Here is an 18,119-nt window from a genome sequence, read left to right on the forward strand (position 1 = left end):
ACGATCCCTGACATCACCTAGAAGACTCTGTGTTTCTGTGGTCCAAAACAGGAAGAACTCAAAGAGGTCTCCGGGTGTTCCCCTGGCACTGCTGGGTTACCGGATCAGTACCGGTTCTGAAAAACCCAGTACCTCAGTTGGCGCCCAACTCGGGGCGGTATCAAGCGGTATCGGTCCAAGCCAGATGTTCGTGAGGAGCTTCGTGTGAAAATTCAAGAGGACGGCCAGCCACTTCAGCGACCCCTGTATGTCGACGTGGTTCCGAAGGTCTTTGCTGCGAGGTTCCCCACGTCCCGCAAGCTATGAAGGACTGCTGCCCTGACTATCGCCCTGGTTTGGACCCTTGATGATTGGTAGAGCGAAACGTTAGATGAGTCTTCTGGTGACGTCATCGATCATCGATACTTCAGTTAAGTATAAGTGAAGCGTCTCCCAGTCCTTAGTTTGATTCTTAGTTTGATATCCTTTGGGATAGTTTTGATTTGGAACTTGCAAGCGCCAAAGCCGAGGGACTCGTGCATTCACGAGAATATCGTAATCGATAATCCTTTGAAGCTTGAAGCTAGACTAGAGAGCGAAGATGCCTGGTCTTAGCAGACTTGGAAATTTGTTTTGTCTTGGTTGTAGTAGGGACTCCCGATTGAAGGACTCGTGTCCGGTTCCTTCGATTGGAACTCCAACATATGAGCTCTACGTGAAGCATGGCGTAGGCCCTATCACGTATAATGAAGTGTGGGTCAGATACACCAGAAACAATGGTGTTTTAAAATGGCCCCAATATGGTAGCTTTGACACAGAAATTCTGGATAATCTAGAGGTGAAACTTTTCAAGAAGAAAGCCAGGCCGGCGATGTTTGACTCCTTTCGCCTATGGCGCAAAGAAGCCAAACAGAAAGAAATTAAATTAGCGAAGAAGAATAAACGAGGTATGTCTTTGGTACAAGCCGCCGTTGCGTTCAGGGATAATGAGGAAGAGCAAGAGAGTGAACAAATGCTTAGAAGTAGGAAGCTAGCGGTAGACAAATGCTACCCGGTTTTGCCACATAAAGGACGAGGATCAAAAGAAGAACTTGATAAGGATCCTTTAATGTCTCATCTACTGAGTTCACCACCCCCCTATGCACAAAATTCCACTGCACCCCCGCAACGCTTTGTTATACCACGCCCCGCCGCACAAACCCCAGCTCTTCCGCAATCACCAGCTCCTCTTCAGCTGGTTTCTACTCCTCGGGCGCAGCCTTCTCAAGGGCCGCCGACTTTGCTACATACTTCATCTGCTTTTCCTACGACTTCGCCTACTGCTCCAACTGCTTATCCTAATGTTATTTGGAAATGTTGTGCCACAGCCTTTATGGGGAAAGATTTGTCATGCAGATCATGACCAAGAGTTAGGCGATACATGGGTTAACATTGCCACTGCTGATGCCAGACAAGTTGGTGGCTCTAAGCCCGAGCCTTTAGTAGCAGAACTTCCTGGTAGGATTATTGCGTATATGAAGACTTTAATGCCCGAATTGCGTGTGAATTGGGACAAGTTGTCTGCGTGCAAACAGAAGAAAGACGAGAATGTGTCTGACTTCTTCACGAGGTTTGAAGAGACTTTCGCCGATCATAGTGGTCAGGATATGGCTACCGAGGGTGCCCAGAGATTGTTTGTCGACAAATTTGTACATAATTTACTTACTGAATTATGTAATAAGCTGAAGGATTCTGAGAGTGCTTGGGCTGTTTCCACGTCAGCGCAGATTTTATCTACAGCCCAGTACTACGAGAATAGACGCTAAGATGAGTTAGAGAAAGCGGATAAAAAGACTAAAGAATTGAAAACTAAAATTCTTCTGCAGCAAGCTTATCCACCTTGCACTGCTAGTCAGCACGATTATCAACAACCACAGCAGTATTCGAGAAACTTGCAAAGAAAGGAGTCTTCTCAACAACGTTTACAGTATGGACCGAATCAGTGTGCATACTGCAAGGAAGAAGGTCATTTTAAGAGTAGTTGTCCGGTTTTGTTACGGCGTATGAATGGTGTTTTTGGTGGAAGAGGTCGAGGTGTTCAACAGGCTCCTAGAGGTAGGGGCAGTGGAAATTTTCCCCAGAATGCTCTTTCTTTCCCGCCTCAAAATTCTATGAATAGTTTTGACCAGCAGAATAATGCGTTTTCTAGGACAGCTCAGTACTATGCTGATGACTACTATGCAGGACAGCCATGGATTGCTAGGACAGCCATGGACAAAGAGAGGGAGTTGTTTCAGTTCCAGTAGATCAGAGTGGACCATACGTTGAGGTGATTACATCAGGTGTGTCAGAGCCTTTTCTGTTGGATACTGGTGCTACAAAGAGTTCTATTATGCACTCAAAACTTCCTGGCGCACCTTTGTCTGGCGAAAGAAACATTTCAGAAGGTTTTTCTGGCGCCCCGGTTAGGAACCCGATCTCTAGTCCTATGTCCCTTTCTGTTGGGCCATATGAATTAGAAGCACCCCTTATTCTGACAACAGGTTGTGGTGAAAACTTGTTGGGATTGGATCTGTTAAAGAGATTATATGCGACTTTGTACTGCTCTCCTTCGGGAGTACAACTTACGCTGGGTAAGAAAGTAGTCTGTCCAATGTATTTGTCAAGGGAAAACTTCCAACAGAATTGTCTTCGCTTCCAGATACACTTTGGGCTACTGGTTCCAATGATGTGGGTCTTTTGGAAATAGCGCCGTATGTTATAACGTTGAAAGCCAATGTTAGGCTGCCACGTATTCCCCAATACAAGATCTCTAGCGAAGGTGAAAAGGCGTTGTTAGCAATCATTTACGATCTGATTGAAAAAGATGTCATTGAAGAGACAAGAGGCAACGTTTGCAATAGTCCTGTTCTGCCTGTTTTGAAAAGAACTGATCCTTCTCAGCCACCTCTGTACAGATTTGTGATTGATCTTAGAGAGGTCAATAAGATTGTTGTGCCACAGTTTCCAGTTGTTCCTGATATCACTGCTCTATTGACTATGATTCCAGCCTCAGCCACTTGGTTCTCAGTGATAGATCTGAAGAATGCTTTCTTCAGCATCCCGATTGCTGAAGAGAGCAGAGGTATTTTTGGCTTCAATTTAGGAGGCCGAAGTTTCCGCTTCAAACGCGCTCCTCAGGGCTACTGTGAAAGTCCATCAATATTCAGTCAGGCTCTGAAATCACAGCTTGACACGATTGTTCTACCGGATGGCGCTACGCTTATTCAGTACGTCGACGATTTGCTGGTCGCTGCAGATACTGAGGAAATTTGCAAACAAGCCACTTTGTCATTGCTGCGTCATTTATGTGATCTGCGCCACAAAGTCTCTCTTTCAAAATTGCAATATTGTCGACAAGAAGTGACCTACTTAGGTCACCTCTTATCGAAGGAGGGAAGGAAACTGACCCCAGAGAGAATTCAGGCAATTGCAAAATTGAGTGTCCCACGGACACAGAGAGAAGTGCGTGCTGTCTTGGGCATTACATCATATTGCAGACAATGGATACCAAATTTCTCCTTGTTGGCCAAACCTTTGGTGGCATTAACTTGTAAGGATACACCGAAACCTATTCCGTGGTCTGAAGAGTGTCAGAAAAGCTTTTACGAATTGCGTGATGCATTGTGTTCGGCTCCTGTGTTGGGTAACCCCGACTATGTTATGTTATGTTATGTTAAATAGGTCTTTTATAGCGCACGGCTACTCCGAAGAGTGTCCCGGTGCTTTATACTAAATGACCTAAAGGAAAACGGACAAAACATAACAGTAAAGTTTAAAGCAAAGGCTCAAGATTCAGAAACAGAGCAAAAGGTCCCTAACGGGCAAAGAGCCATGTCTTTAGGTCCTTCCTAAACACGAGCAGATTAGGTGTAGAGCGCAGGGTCAAAGGTAAGGAGTTCCAAAGCTGCGGAGCTAGCAGCCTGAACGAACGTCCTCCAATGCGGGCTTTTTTTATTCGGGGTACCACAGCTAGAAAAAGGGACTCCGATCTCAAGGATCGTGCCGGATGGTAAAAAGCCAGCCTCCTTTGCAAGTAAGCCTTTTACATTATATGTCCATGAGAAGGAAGGTTGTGCATTATCAGTCCTGACATAATCTTTTGGGGACAAACAGCGTCCATGCGCGTATTTTTCGGCGACTCTAGATCCGGTAGCTAAGGCATTGCCAAGTTGCTTGAGGGCCACTGCGGCAGCAGCTGTCTGTATTCGACAGTCTGCTGGGCTAGTAATGAATAATACGCTGATTGTCATGGTCCCACATGCAGTAGACATTTTGCTAAAGAGAACAAGGACACAGCACTTAACTAGTGCTCGATTGTCAATTTATGAGCTGACACTATTAGCAAGTCACATACACATAAAGAGGTGCGACGCACTGAACCCAGCCACGTTATTGCCCATTCCAGTAGAGACAGATGAGGTCGAAGAACATGACTGCTGTTTTAGGACAGAAGAGGAGACAAGAGGGAGAATAGATTTACAGGACACTCCTCTTCCTGAATGTGATGATGCTTTATGGGTTGATGGTTCGTGTTTCAAGTTGCCGAATGGTGACACGACTGCAGAATATGCTGTGACGACTTTGCATACGATTGTTGAAGCTGCGCGTATCCCATACAATTCCGCGCAAGCAGCAGAATTGATTGCACTTACAAGAGCATGTGTGTTGGCAAAAGGAAAGCGAGTGAATGTTTACACGGACAGCCAATACGCCTTTGGCGTGGCTCACAGTTTTGGACGATTGTGGCGTGAACGTGGATTCCTGACTTCGCACGGTATTCAGATCCAACATGGTCAGTTAGTAAATGAGCTTCTCGAGTCACTGACCTAGCCGTTACAAGTTGCGATTATGAAGTGCAGTGCACACAAAAAGGTCACGGATGATGTTGGTCGCGGAAACGCCTTTGCGGATGAAGTTGCAAAAGAAACTGCAAAGAATGTAATGAGTCGAATGTATGTTGCAGGCCCTGCAAGATGGGTTGGTGATGTTGGAATGTGTGAGGACACGATAGAGAGTGTGAAATCGATCCAATCTGAGGCCACAGAAAGAGAGTTGAACATGTGGAGAGAAAGTACGGGTAGAATGGATGCAAATGGTTGTTGAGTTGAATTGTCAGAGCATCAGAGATGGTTGCTACCCAATGCGTACGTGCTTGCAGTGGTTACAATGGTTTATGGAATGGCTCACATCAGTGTGAAAGGGATCTGTAAGTTGTTGGCTCCAGTATGGCAAAATGCTGGAATTCCTAAGTGTGCAGAGAATGTGGTCAAGAATTGTATGGTGTGTCTGAAGTACAATCCTGGTAAGGGAACCCCAACTCCAGCTGGTCATTTTGCGCCTCCAACGTATCCGTTTGAGGTTTTGTAGCTAGATTTCATCCACATGGAAAGGTGCAACAATTTGAAATACGTACTCGTTGTTGTTTGTGCCTTTTCAAAATGGGTCGAAGCATACCCCCTGAAGGACAACACTGCCTTATCCACAGCCAAAGCCCTTGTCAAAGAGTTCTTCCCTAGGTTTGGAATGCCTAGAATGATCTGGAGTGATAATGGGAGTGAATTTGTGGGACGAGTGATGAAGAAAGTGTGTGAGGGACTGGGCATACAACAGAAGTTCCACGCTGCAAATCACCCCCAATCAGCTGGACTAGTAGAACGCTATAATGGCACGCTAAAGTTGAAATTTGCCAAAATCCAGGCAAGCACAGGTCTTAAATGGCCTGACGCCCTGCCCTTGGCCCTCCTATCAACCAGAACGACTGTTCACTCTAGAGTGGGACTTAGTCCCCATGAGATTGTGTTCGGCCGCCCGGCCAACATATGGGGAGTGCCAAGGCCCACCAGGTTTAGTGAAATAGAGCACCCTGTACTGCTTGACTATCTGTATGAGTTGACGGCTAAATTGCGTGTTTTACACCAACAGGTCCGCGACATTCTGCCTCAGGCCTCTGAAGCTCCAGGACACCCTATCGATCCTGGAACGTATGTCCTCGTGAGAAACTTCCAGCGGATGAAGAATGATGAGCCCTGCTGGGTATGCACCTGTTACAACGTAATTTTTACAACGCACTACCACTACAACGCAGGCATTACAACGCATACCATTACAACGGATTGCGCTGGGGGGCGCTCTAGGATAAGAGGTAAGTTTAATTTACTATCCAACACCTTCCCTAGGGTCCACGGGGACTGGAGTTAGAATAGTAAATTATACTTACCACTATCCAGCACCCCAAAGCGCTATGCGTTGTAACGGTATGCGTTGTAAATACCGCGTTGTAATGGTATGCGGAGTAAAAGTATGCGTTGTAACGTCATACATCTGCCCTGCTGGACTGGTCCACACCTAGTACTCCTCTCCACGAGATCCGCCGTCCGAGTGGAGGGAAAGAAACATTGGGTGCACGGACACAATTGCAAGAGGGTCCTTCTGCCTCTTCCGTATGACCGGTGGGTCCAGGAGGGAATTGCTGACTCTGAGGCTGAGACTGTGCCTCAGTTCCTACCCTTCAGTGATGCACGTTTAAAAGGGACAAATTCTGAAAAGGAGAGCAACAACATTTTGCAAGAGGCTGTGCATCCGTCAATTTGATTGAACACTACCGAGCCTGAACTCTTGTTTCTGGACCAGACAGCACCTGGCAGAAACCGTTACAACTTGAGGCCAAGACCTATGACTCTGGACAAATACATTTTTTCTTTTTGATTGTGCAGCTCTCTCATCCAAGAAACTTGCTCATTTTTTGTTTTTTGAACCGCCATCCGGTTCTGCTGCTAGGGCCGCGGTTGCCACAGTCTTTGGAGTGCAGCTGGAGACGGTTAGGTCGACAGTTCTGTTGGTCCAAGGGAGTTACCCTGGATTGACAGAAGCACTCCTTAGCAGAAACAATCTCCTACCGCGGGCAGCAACTTAGAGGATGGAGTTTCCCAAGATGGAGAGACCTGCCAGATCAACGAACTTTGAAACGGGAATATGCACTGTGATGGCAAAAACACGATTTTTAATAATATGCATTCTCATGTTGTGTAGCATAATGATGTTTTTAATAGGCTATGCTTTATACACCTTTCCAGTATCATTTGCACACACCACACAGCCCACACCTTCTCCTACTGTTTCCCCGCATTCTTTTCACCCTCTACCTGAACACGAGTCTGCTAGAAGATTAGAATTTATAAATAACTCATTCGTTCAGCTCCTACACCAGCACCAGTCTGCAATGAACACGACAAATTGTTGGGTATGTGGAATTGTGCTACACACGACAGATAAAGGCATCCCGTATTTTGTCCTGCCATTTAGCTACTATGGTTCTTTGTGGGCATTTCAAACCATGTTCCTATTTGCCCTCGAACCATACTCCCCACAAAGAAACTCGAGCAACAAGGCACTAGTGGCGGGAATCAGAAATATGAGTAGAGATGTCGACAGTTATAGAACGGTTCCCAGAGATTAATTGAAGGCTTACAGTAGATGGAATATAACAAAATCTGGAATTTCCTTGAGTGAGAACCAGCGAGCAAAGAAATCCTCCCCAATCTGGATAGTACCAAATCAGGGTCACCTATGTCTGCAGGGAAATGGCAAAAACCCCACAGCTCAGTTAGGGAAGAGTGTCTGTACTGAAACATATGTTTTCTCGACCCAGACCTCCCCTTCGTTCTTAGCAGCTAAAGGTACCTACTTCGTCTGCCACGATAGAGCGTATACATGGCTGCCCCCCGATTTTTCGGGCACATGTTTTGTCTCATTCTTGCTGCCACCCACCTACACGGCCGAAGCAGATTACCACAGGACAAGGACAGTTAGGGGTGTTGCGAGTGAAGACGACACTGCGGAACAGGAGTTTGGGGATTTCGCAAAAGGTTTTCTGCCGTTTTGGGGGCCTATGGTGAACAGCAGGAACATTCGCCAATTGACAAGGGTAGTTGAATCCACCGTGATTGAAACGGCTGGTGCCCTTAGTAACTTGACTGCAGAGCTCCAGTCAGACCGCCTTATGACTCTTCAGAACAGGGTTGCCCTAGATGTCATCCTTGCAGACCGTGGTGGGGTATGTAACGTGATCCAATCCAGTTGCTGTATTTTCATCCCAGATAACGCTCCGACAGTATACCAGGCCATCTCCAAACTGCATACAATTTCTGAGTCCATTCACGTGGATGAAGGAGACTGGTCCTTAATGGGGTGATTCTGGGAACTGATATCTGCCTGGGGATGGAAGATTCTGATAGTCATTGGGATGGTCTTAGCCATTCTGTTCATGTTTTGTCTGTGTGTACAGTGCGCTCCTGCAATATGTGGCCTCCGCGCTACATCATGTGTAAGGAAGCCTGTATCAAGAGATGAACTAAGTAATAGGATGATGCTACAACAGCATCTCAATGACTTTATGTACACAGACCTGGACTCAGATTAGCATGAGTATAAGTTATTGCCTATATAAGGGCAAAAGGAGGGTCTGTGGTCCTGAGAATTCTGGACCCTGCTATTATGTGGTACCGAAGCTCTACACTCGTGTCAAAAATATCATCGTATTATGACGATTTTGGTATCGGCAGACCGGTAATGATCGAGACACTATACCCAAGCATTTGCGTCATGATCGAGTGACGCAAACACCCTGAAATCATCGTTTTCATCTTGAACCTTCGGGTTCCTTTTTGTGAGCGGCATCCATTTTGTGATTGCCCTTACATAGTCAAAATGACCAAGGCCGAATTCGACCTGGAAGGACACGTACACCATTGCTGACTCCTCTGTGACCCGGGCGAACTGACTCCATTGCCTCCAGCCAAGCCTGTTCGGGCAGTTCCTTCTCCCAGTGGCCGAACGAGTCTAGTATCAAGGCACAACATGTCATAAACCATTCATCGCATACAAGCTATGTTTAATCTCACACACACCTGTCCCTGTTTCTTCTTTATGACCTGTTTTACAAGGAGGAGGTGCCCGATTTTATTGGGAGTTCATCGATATCTGATGGAAGTTCTGTACCTTGCTGGGTAATTTATTACGAACTGGACATACTGAAATGTGGACTTGTCATCATGACTCTGCTTTTCCTTTGTAGTGAAAATATGTGAATAGCCCACTGTAAATCTAAGAATGTTTGCACTGTAGATCTAAGAATGTTTGCCTGAAGCTTAATATTCTGAATAAAAAGAGAAGCCTGGCTCTGTAATATTGAGCAGTCTCCTGAGAACATGCATGCGCTTCATGCTGTTGTACTTCTAGGATACCTGTTACTGGTTGCAGCCAATAAACTTGATCCCTGACATCACCTAGAAGACTCTGTGTTTCTGTGGTCCAAAACAGGAAGAACTCAAAGAGGTCTCCGGGTGTTCCCCTGGCACTGCTGGGTTACCGGATCAGTACCGGTTCTGAAAAATATAGTACCTCAGTAGGCGTTCCTTGAGTGATGTGCAGGTGTTCCCACGCAACATTCATGGATTTTGACGTATTTCTAGATTTACCAGAAGGGGCGGACCTGGTAATGCGCCAAAAGCCTACACCTTCCTAGGTGAGGCGTAATGAGGAGAAATATGTTTATTTCGCCTCATTTCTTCCATTTTTGATGTGTGCTGCATGCAGAACACACAGAAATAGAATAATGCCTCTATGGATTGCTTTTTTTCAGGATGGTGTCCCTCTCTGCTCAAAAACAATCCTGCATACAATATAGGCACCCAGGGGCGTAACACAGGCCCCCGCAGCCCACGCATTGCGGGGGGGCCCCCACGCTCCTGAGGCCCCATCACTCCATCATGAATTATATGGTGCGCAGTGACTCTTAATAAATAAATGGGACGCACGCCGGGGCCCCGGCCGGGCCTCAGAGGCTCTCTTCCCTCTTTATTATTAAATGGTGCAACTGCTGCGCACCCGCGGGGCCCTGGCCGGGCCTCGAGGCTCTTCATATTAAATAGTGAGTCAGGGTGCGTGCGCGCGGCGCACATTTGTCTCCGCACCGGGTGGGGGCGGGGGGAGGGGCGCTGCTGGTTACTAATACCTTGATTGAATTGTTGGTCATGCGCATTGAGCGCACACAATTAAAGTGCGCATGAGTTTGAGGTGTGGCATTCCAGGACCCAGCCACGCTCCTATGCCAGAGACTGTCCCACATCCGTCACGGGCCAAATTAATTAATGTATTATTCGCCCCTGCCTGACTAGCCTTGTCCTGCCTTCTGCTGCCTGCCCAACCCACTACAATGCCCTCGTCCTATTAATATCGTAAGTGTTTGCTTTATGACTAACAGCCGCGAGGGGTTCAGACATTCTGTAGTGCCTGGGACTCTGTTTCGATTTCATTTTGTTGATCTAAGAAATAGGGCAGTAAATAGATTTATTTGTATTTCGCATTGGGTGAGGGCTGTTTAACACCCTCCCCCCTCCACAATTTGACGAATGTTTAAGAAGGTGTAATAGATATTGCGGGTTGTATTTTTATGTATTTAAAAAAGATAGTAATGTGGTGATGCCTGTTTGGAAGATCCGTTGGGTGCGCCGTGTGGGGGGCTTTCGATATTCGCTGGCGGGTGGTTTTGTGGGTACTTTAGCCAAATGGAGGTCTGGAGTGCCACTGCCAATTAATAGCAAGATACTGTTCGGACTTTGTTGTGGGGATGGCAGCTGCGTCTTGGAACTCGCTTTCAACGAAATGATGTTGTGCTCCTTTACATAAATGCAGTGTTAAGTTGATGCATTACATCCTTGTAAACATGCATGCTGTTTATCTAAGGACAAATAAAATAACGGCATCGCATTTAGCATGCGCGTCCCTCAGGTGACCTTCATAATTCAGGTTGGTGGTTTTAAACAACCAGTAGCAGTTCCTCAATATTATGGTCACCGGGGACTGGATTCCAGCTTTCACAGCTACCTACCTAAATACTGTCTGCCACCACTGGGCCCGGTGGAAAGCACGTGCACAGGAATAACATTTTTACCAGGACATTCCCTCATAAAATCTTCATTGGAGGGTGTGCTGGAGCCCCTCTTGAAGCTTCCAAGAAAAGGGGGTGTCCCGCTGTCTGACTGCCCTGTGTGGGCCCCCCATTCACAGCCTGGCCACTGTGGCCAGGTGACTCATTACTAGGAGACCGACTAGCAGATTTGATTCCAGCAGTCTTATTTTTTAGCGAAGAAACGTAGGCCTAGTTCTTCAAATGCATGGCTTTTTATAATCCAGACAGCCCTCTCTCATTCCCACACTGACATCTTCATTTGTTTTTTGAGTGGGCATTGCTGAGTCCATAAACCCCAAGCCAGGAATTCCACCCCCCTGGGCACTGTTTCCCTGGGGTGCACGTACATTACTATAATTGCATGTACATTTTTCAGCCATGCCCACATCCAATCTCCATTGTTTGGACGCCGTGACCATTGTAGACTATGCAACCGAACCTCCCTCCTACCACCATGGAGGAAACCGAATAGGGGGCGGGCGGTATTAGTAAGAAAGTGATCTGCCTCAGTCCCCCGTTAGATGCTTTGCTGCAGGCTGGATTTCAAAAATGGAAAAAATGCGCAAAAGTTGCCTCGGTGTGTGATGTGATATACTGTGCTGGGCGAAGATTTTCTGAATGGGAAATGTCCAGCCCAGTGTACGTGTGCGTATTTGGGTCAGGCACATCAGGACCTAATGAGAAGAAATAATTTGTTTCGTAATGGAAACTTCCGCCAAATATGCGTGCATTTTGTTTTGTGGTTATCTGTGGGAAATGCGGCGTAGATTTCGAATGAGTGTGCACTTATGACCATAAGTCAGCATTTAAGTCCACGATCCGTGCTCTCCAAGGCAATATGCATTGGGCATTTTCTTTAGTGGGTAAACCTCCCAACCTGCATAGCACTCCTGTAAATGTATCCTGTCAGGCCCACAACCTCCCTGGTGCAGAGTACCGCAGTTTGATGGCGTGTTTAAACTGCAGACTGTATGCAGGAAGTGTGTGTGTGGAGGGGAGTGGGGTTTGGACGGGCACAGCAGCACCAAGAGAGATTTCACAGCATCTCGTCTCCTGGTGGGAGCTTGAGGGCAGACAGTCTGAGCAATTTGCAGTGACCGGAGGTCCAATTTTGCTCCCTTAAAAGAAGGCAATCAACCCCGACTGTTCAATGTAAAGGTCAAGAGTATATGTTAAGTCCGTGCCGCCCGTGACACTGCCTAATATCGTCTATTTATATAGAATGCCATAATGCATATAGCAGGGCTGTTGTTTACAGCGTGTATTGTGTACACCATAAAACTCCATTATCTTGTAACATCCAGTAATTCAAGTCACGTTTCACTTGGCGTGTTTCAGCCGTAATTGTATACGTGTGTGTAGAATAAATACATTAAAAAAACATATGAATGCTTGATTTTTGCTGTTTGAGCGAAGATAAAGGCATTGTTTGTTCTCACACATATATGGAGCACCTGAAATTAACAGGGCAAGAATGCCACCCCCTCCTTATTTGAACAGTGTTGTGAATTTTAAAGAAAATAGAATACTGCTCTTAAAAAGTCTGAAAAAGTTTATTCAGAGTCAAAAACTGCACAGCATTCTACATATTGAGCAGAATAATCTTTGATATTCCTTGTGTGTGGGATTAGGAGTGTTCAGCAAATCTGAAACGTGGGGTAGAAGTTTGTCATAAAATACAGTACCCACGTGCTCGAGAGAATGAATGTGTAGGGCATCTTACCACTCTATGGCATCTTGTGCTGTCCTATGTGTTCATGTTTATTATGTATATAGGACAAAGTGGGAGGTGGTGGGCCGGGCAGACGGGGGGAGGGCCTCCCTCCATGTGCTTTGCAGGAGGGGGGGGCCTCAAGTTTCGTTACGCCACTGTAGGCACCCTTGCACCAGGGAGCAACGTGCCAGGCGCTAGGCTGCAAAATAGCGCCAGCGCAGGGAAAAAATGAGCCCATATTCATTTAAATTCTGCATCTTCCCGCCCTTCCCTTGCCATCCAGTACAGTTATGTGACTTGCTGCGCTGCACTGTGCGATAAACTCATAAACATGCCCCTTAGTTTCTATGGCTGAGGTAAAGACACTCCAAAGGGGGAGTGCCCTCCAGACAGACTTGAGGAAATGAAACCCTGCACAGTAGGCTGTGTTTGCTGGAGGCACCACTGAGGGACGGTCGTGCCCTGACACCATTTGGTTGAAATAATGAGTCACGGATCCAGGTGTGTGCCCTGTAGGATCCCATGCACTGTAGAAATGCGCCCCAAAGCACCACATCCTGGTAGGACAGACCGCAGCGCGTAACCCCCCTGGGTGTGGGGGGTCCTGTTTCCCAAGCACTGGCGTCCTCTGTCCAACCACAGTCACGACACGCGCCGTTTCCTTTTTGTGACATTTCTTCACCCTGCCCAGTTACCTAAAACGCCTCCCTGTGTCGCGGCTAGTCGTCACTTGGACTCGGTAGCCATCGGCAGCATCGGCTGGAACCCCTCCGCGAGCGGACATCCTTTCATCGGCTGGAAGCCCTCAGCGAGCGGGACATCCTTTCATCGGCTGGAAACCCTCCGCCATCGGACATCCTTTGGAGAGAGGTAAATAATTGAGCGTTGAGTCCACCTGTATTAGAACAGCTCAGGGGGTGAGGGCGTCTGCTGTGAACATCTGTTCGGATCCTGTCACCTTACGCTACCCTCAGTGCAGCTCAGCCGGTTGAGAGCCTGCTGCTGACGTCCTCTGCACCCTTCACGTATTTGAACCCATGCATCGGTCAGTTCAGCCTTCCATCCTTCCGTGGTCGGTACGCTAAAGAGCATTGGATGAGGCAAGGGCAACCCTGCTGTTTAAAGTTCTCAGAACGTTTGACATGAAACACAAGTTTTTATTATGCCTGCAGTATGGCAAACACAGACGTTTATTATTGTAGAGTTGATATAAAGACCTCTATTGACCTGGGTGATAGTAACTCCTTCCGTAGCATCACTTAGATGGAACATGGTGAAAAAAACTCACTGTGTGAACTCCTGTGAAGCCCAATATTAAAAGTAGCATTATTATTGTTGCTTTTGTTGTATTGCCTCTCAATTCATTTCATCATCATCATCGGCGTTTCACTGTTGCTGGCCTCCGCGAGGCTGTGGTGAAAGGCCTCCGATGCAATTAGCCAGAGTCGACTTCACACCGTTCTTCCTTCAATCGCTGCGGAGCCTGTTGCAACCGCATTGCTGAGTTGTGGGGGGATTGCACCCGAGGTGGGCTTCCGCCTTCCGCCCCTGCACAGCTGAAGGAATTTCGATGCGTCGAAGAGCGCGGTAACCAGTCTGGAAATCTGCACATTATTTTCTGATCTGCAAACCCCCAGGCTGTGCCCTTGTGTGTGACGAGTGGTGCAAACCCCGTGCCAGGGAATACACCGGGTGGAGGCTGAGGTGTGAACGTTCCACTGATCGCACCTCAGAGTTGCAGTCAGCTGCTTAACAAACAAGCAGTGACAAAGCCAATCAATAGTATTTGCTTTTTTTTTAATGAGAGGGTTTTTTTCATGCATCACTAACAATGCAAGCGTCCCTCACACATTGAACATACACAACACAACAGCAGTTTAGCGAGCATACAAGGTCACGGGGCCAAGAGGGTGAACATAGATAAGGGACAAAACGGGAGAAGGGGCACACTAGGGAAAAGGTACATTTCAACTTTTATAGGTCTGCTTTAGCAGTGCATCTGTACTCTGTAGCCATACCTGATGTAATAAAAAAGAGCTTTTGGGAGTTCTACGGAGAAGGGGCACACTAGGGAAAAAACATGTCGACCTTTTTAGGCCTGCCTTAGCTGTAGCTTTACCTGATGTAATAAAAAAAAGAGCCTTTTGGAGTTCTACAGGGAGGGACTGTGGACCCACCTAGATGTTGGCTCGCCTTAGTACAGCTTTTGATTTGCCAAACGTGTGTGCTTCCACAGAAAGAGTGCCTTCCTTTCAAGCGGCCCCAGATCTTACTCTCCTGCATGACCTGGTGTCTTTTCTCACTCACCGAAGCGTATATTGTTAATTTTGAGTGTCTGGTGGCTTGAGGCGGCGCTCACAGCTCGGAGAGGTATGGGCCTTTCCTTTTGCCTCTGGTGGGCAAAGTCCCTCTGCCTGCCCCCCTCACTGCTACCAATGAGGAAAGCAGTGTTTATTCCGCTGCTCCTGTGTGTCACGGAGGCTGCACTCCCACCCTCTCCTCCCTAAGAGTTCTAGTGCAGCCCAGGTTCGCGTGTGTCTCGTATGAGACCTTAAAAACTGTCCTGGAGGCTGTGAAAGGCTCCGGGTCGAAGCCCCCTGCATTGAACCCTCCAAGAGGCAGTGATAGTAAAGAACAGCAAAGAAGTCCCAGTTCACATTACGAGCCACTCCCGCTGATTACGTTCTTCATCGTGTTCTCTCATAAGACTCTTATAAGAGCATCTAACTGAATTGATACCTCTATACCCACAGCCAGCACGTGTTTCGGGGACACACCCCTTCCTCAAGGCAACCCCAAACTGACAGCCATCAACATTTTAATAGTATTTTCTTGTCTTTTCTCCCCCACTTCTTGGAGTTGGGAGTCAAAAACGAACTCTTGCAGACAAGAAGGAACTTTAGTTGTGTTTTCTTAAATGACTATCCTCTCTCCTGGTCCTGGAATGGGGTGTCAAGACGAACTCTGCGGGTGTTCCTGGTTACTTTGATGCACTGCCCCCTGCAGGGCTCCAGGGAGCTGTGCCTTCATGCTGAGTATCTCTTAGCAAATTGACTCTGCTGCTTTTCCCTCAGTAAACCCTCGGGTGCGTCTCCCAGTTTGTTTATGAACCACCAGACCTGCGTTCTGAGAATGAGGGTTACCCAGAGAAAGTGGGAGGGTGAAAGTGCTGGCAGTGTAATTACGGTGAAGGGGCAGCGAGTCATACCTGTGTCCTGGGAGGGGTTCCTTTTGGACTCTCCTGTTTTAAATGCCATGGCTGCAACTCACATGAAGGGCGCACACAGGGGCTTAACACTGGTCCCTAAAGCCCCTGCAGCACAGGAGGGGGGCACCTTTCTGGGGCCCTTCTTAGCCTTAGACCTGTGAATATTTGGGAGATCTGGAAGCATCCGTGTCCACACCACATTCTGCATGGAGGACACTTCATGTTGCGTTATGATGCTAGGTGTCACTGCATGAGTGTGTCGGCTTGTGGTTGGGTGTGAGGTGCATGGGTATGCAACGTATGATTCATAGACATGCTCCCATTTCTGTTAGATGATATGTAGGACATTGGGGTTTAGATTGAGGGGGTGTGAATCCTTCCCAAGCAACAACCAGAATACCTGTGAGAGTGAACCACAAAAAGTTACTAAATTAACCTGTGCTTAACCCTATGGTAGCTCGGCGCAAAATCAGTCATGCTTAATCTAGAAGCAATGTGTAAGGAAGTTATGCAGCACACAAACAGTAATAAGAGCAAACACAACACGAGAAAAATCCACCACGAATTTAGCAATAAATAAGTTGACATTAAAATGTATTAAATGCAATCAGTAAAACTAGAGTTAGGAATTTCTAAAGTTTTTAGTGAAAAATAGTGCATAAAAGATCAAAGAGCCAACCCTAGCCATCTGGTCACACAAGTTAAAAGTTATGGCCAACAGCGATAAAGTGCCATTCAGATACAAAAAGCGGCTATGTCCCAGTCTCAGCTTACCTTCAGACTTAGAAGAATTTTGTAACAAAAATGTCTGAGAAGGTAAAGTTCAGTGAGACAAGGCAGCAAGTGGTGTCCGAGGAGGAGGCATTGTTGGGGAGCCACTGGATGAAGTTGCAGTGAAGATTTCTACATTTGGGCTTCGTCCCTTTTTTGGAAGTCAAACATTTCCAGTGGGTTAAAGCTTCAGGCTGTAGCTGTTGAGGGCTCCATGAAGCTGAATACCCTTAGGAAGAGGAGCCGTTGGACTGGATTTGCTGCTGAGGAGCATACTGTAGCAGGAACTACTGGGATGTCAGGTGGATTGGGGATGCACCTTGGATGTTTTAGACCTGACAGGCTGGCATTCTTGGTGTGGTTTCCCTAATCTTTTTGCCTCTATCTCCTGTATTTTTGATTATGTACTAGACTTCATTTTTGCTGGTCTAGATGCTTTTGGGAACTTTACCACTGCTTATCAGTGCTCAAGTGCAAGTGCTCCCTGTGTGAATTCTGATTGGTTAGCAATGATTGGAATATTTGATTTACTAGTGCGCCCCTAGTACAGTGCACTGTGTGTGCCCAGGGCCTGTAAATCAAATGCTACTATTGGTTCTGCAGCACTGATTGTGCCACCCACGAGTAGCTCTGTAAATGTGTCTCATGCCTGCCATTGTGGTGCAGGGATTCTGTACATACACAGAACTATGCGCAAGATTATGGGACCTCGGCATATAGAGGCTAAGCCTTGCTACCACCTTAGTGCCCATGAGCCCAGGACCGACTAGCTACAGTCTCACTAGCTCTCCTACTCACAAACGGAGAAACCAATGATTAGACACCCCAGAATACAACACTCCTAAATCTCTCATGAATCATAGTAACGAGACACACCCTTTCGCTCACACTCTCGGTCTTGTCCAAAATAAGATCTGATGGAGACATGGAAATAGTTTAAAATATTTATTTAACTAACGGGCTCTAAAATGCAGATTACGAGCCACCACCAGCAGCAAAATACATAATATCAATACAGTCAGAATTGCTGCAAGGGTTTATATCTTAAAGGGAGATGTAATTTTATAAAGACCGTGGATAAAGGGCTAAAAGGCCTAATCACCCTCCCCTTGGTAAGCAGAAGTATTATTATATAATAGAAGATCTCTGGGCTTTGTCAGCAGATCCCATACCTCAGGCCAGAGACCGTATTTTTACACCACAGGTGCGGGTTGCTCTTCTCCCTGGAAAGGTCCCTCTCCAAGTGTGTGTTACCTAAATATGCATCCCCATAATATCAAAGTACCAGTCTCCAGCAAAACAGCTGCATTGGTATGTTTTGTCTAAGTTCTAGGGCCTGGCCAGAACATAATAAGAAGAGTCAGTTTTTATCGACTTTGCTCACAATGGTTCAACCAAACTACAGGAACAGGCAGAGAATGAGTACAGCAGAGAGTTCTCATGTGAAAGGCATAAAC

General features: G+C 46.8%; 1 protein-coding gene across 1 annotated transcript in view; it reads left to right on the forward strand.

The window, feature by feature from the left end:
* The first annotated feature begins 13,436 nt into the window (after positions 1-13,436).
* Positions 13,437-18,119, forward strand: part of LOC147701170 (claudin domain-containing protein 2-like) — a 52,086-nt gene continuing 47,403 nt past the window's right edge. The window contains 1 exon segment of the mRNA XM_086929930.1: positions 13,437-13,553. The gene's annotated coding sequence lies outside the window, so the exon portion shown is untranslated.

Source organism: Lissotriton vulgaris, chromosome 7, assembly GCF_964263255.1.
Source record: "Lissotriton vulgaris chromosome 7, aLisVul1.2, whole genome shotgun sequence".
Taxonomy (NCBI): domain Eukaryota; kingdom Metazoa; phylum Chordata; class Amphibia; order Caudata; family Salamandridae; genus Lissotriton; species Lissotriton vulgaris.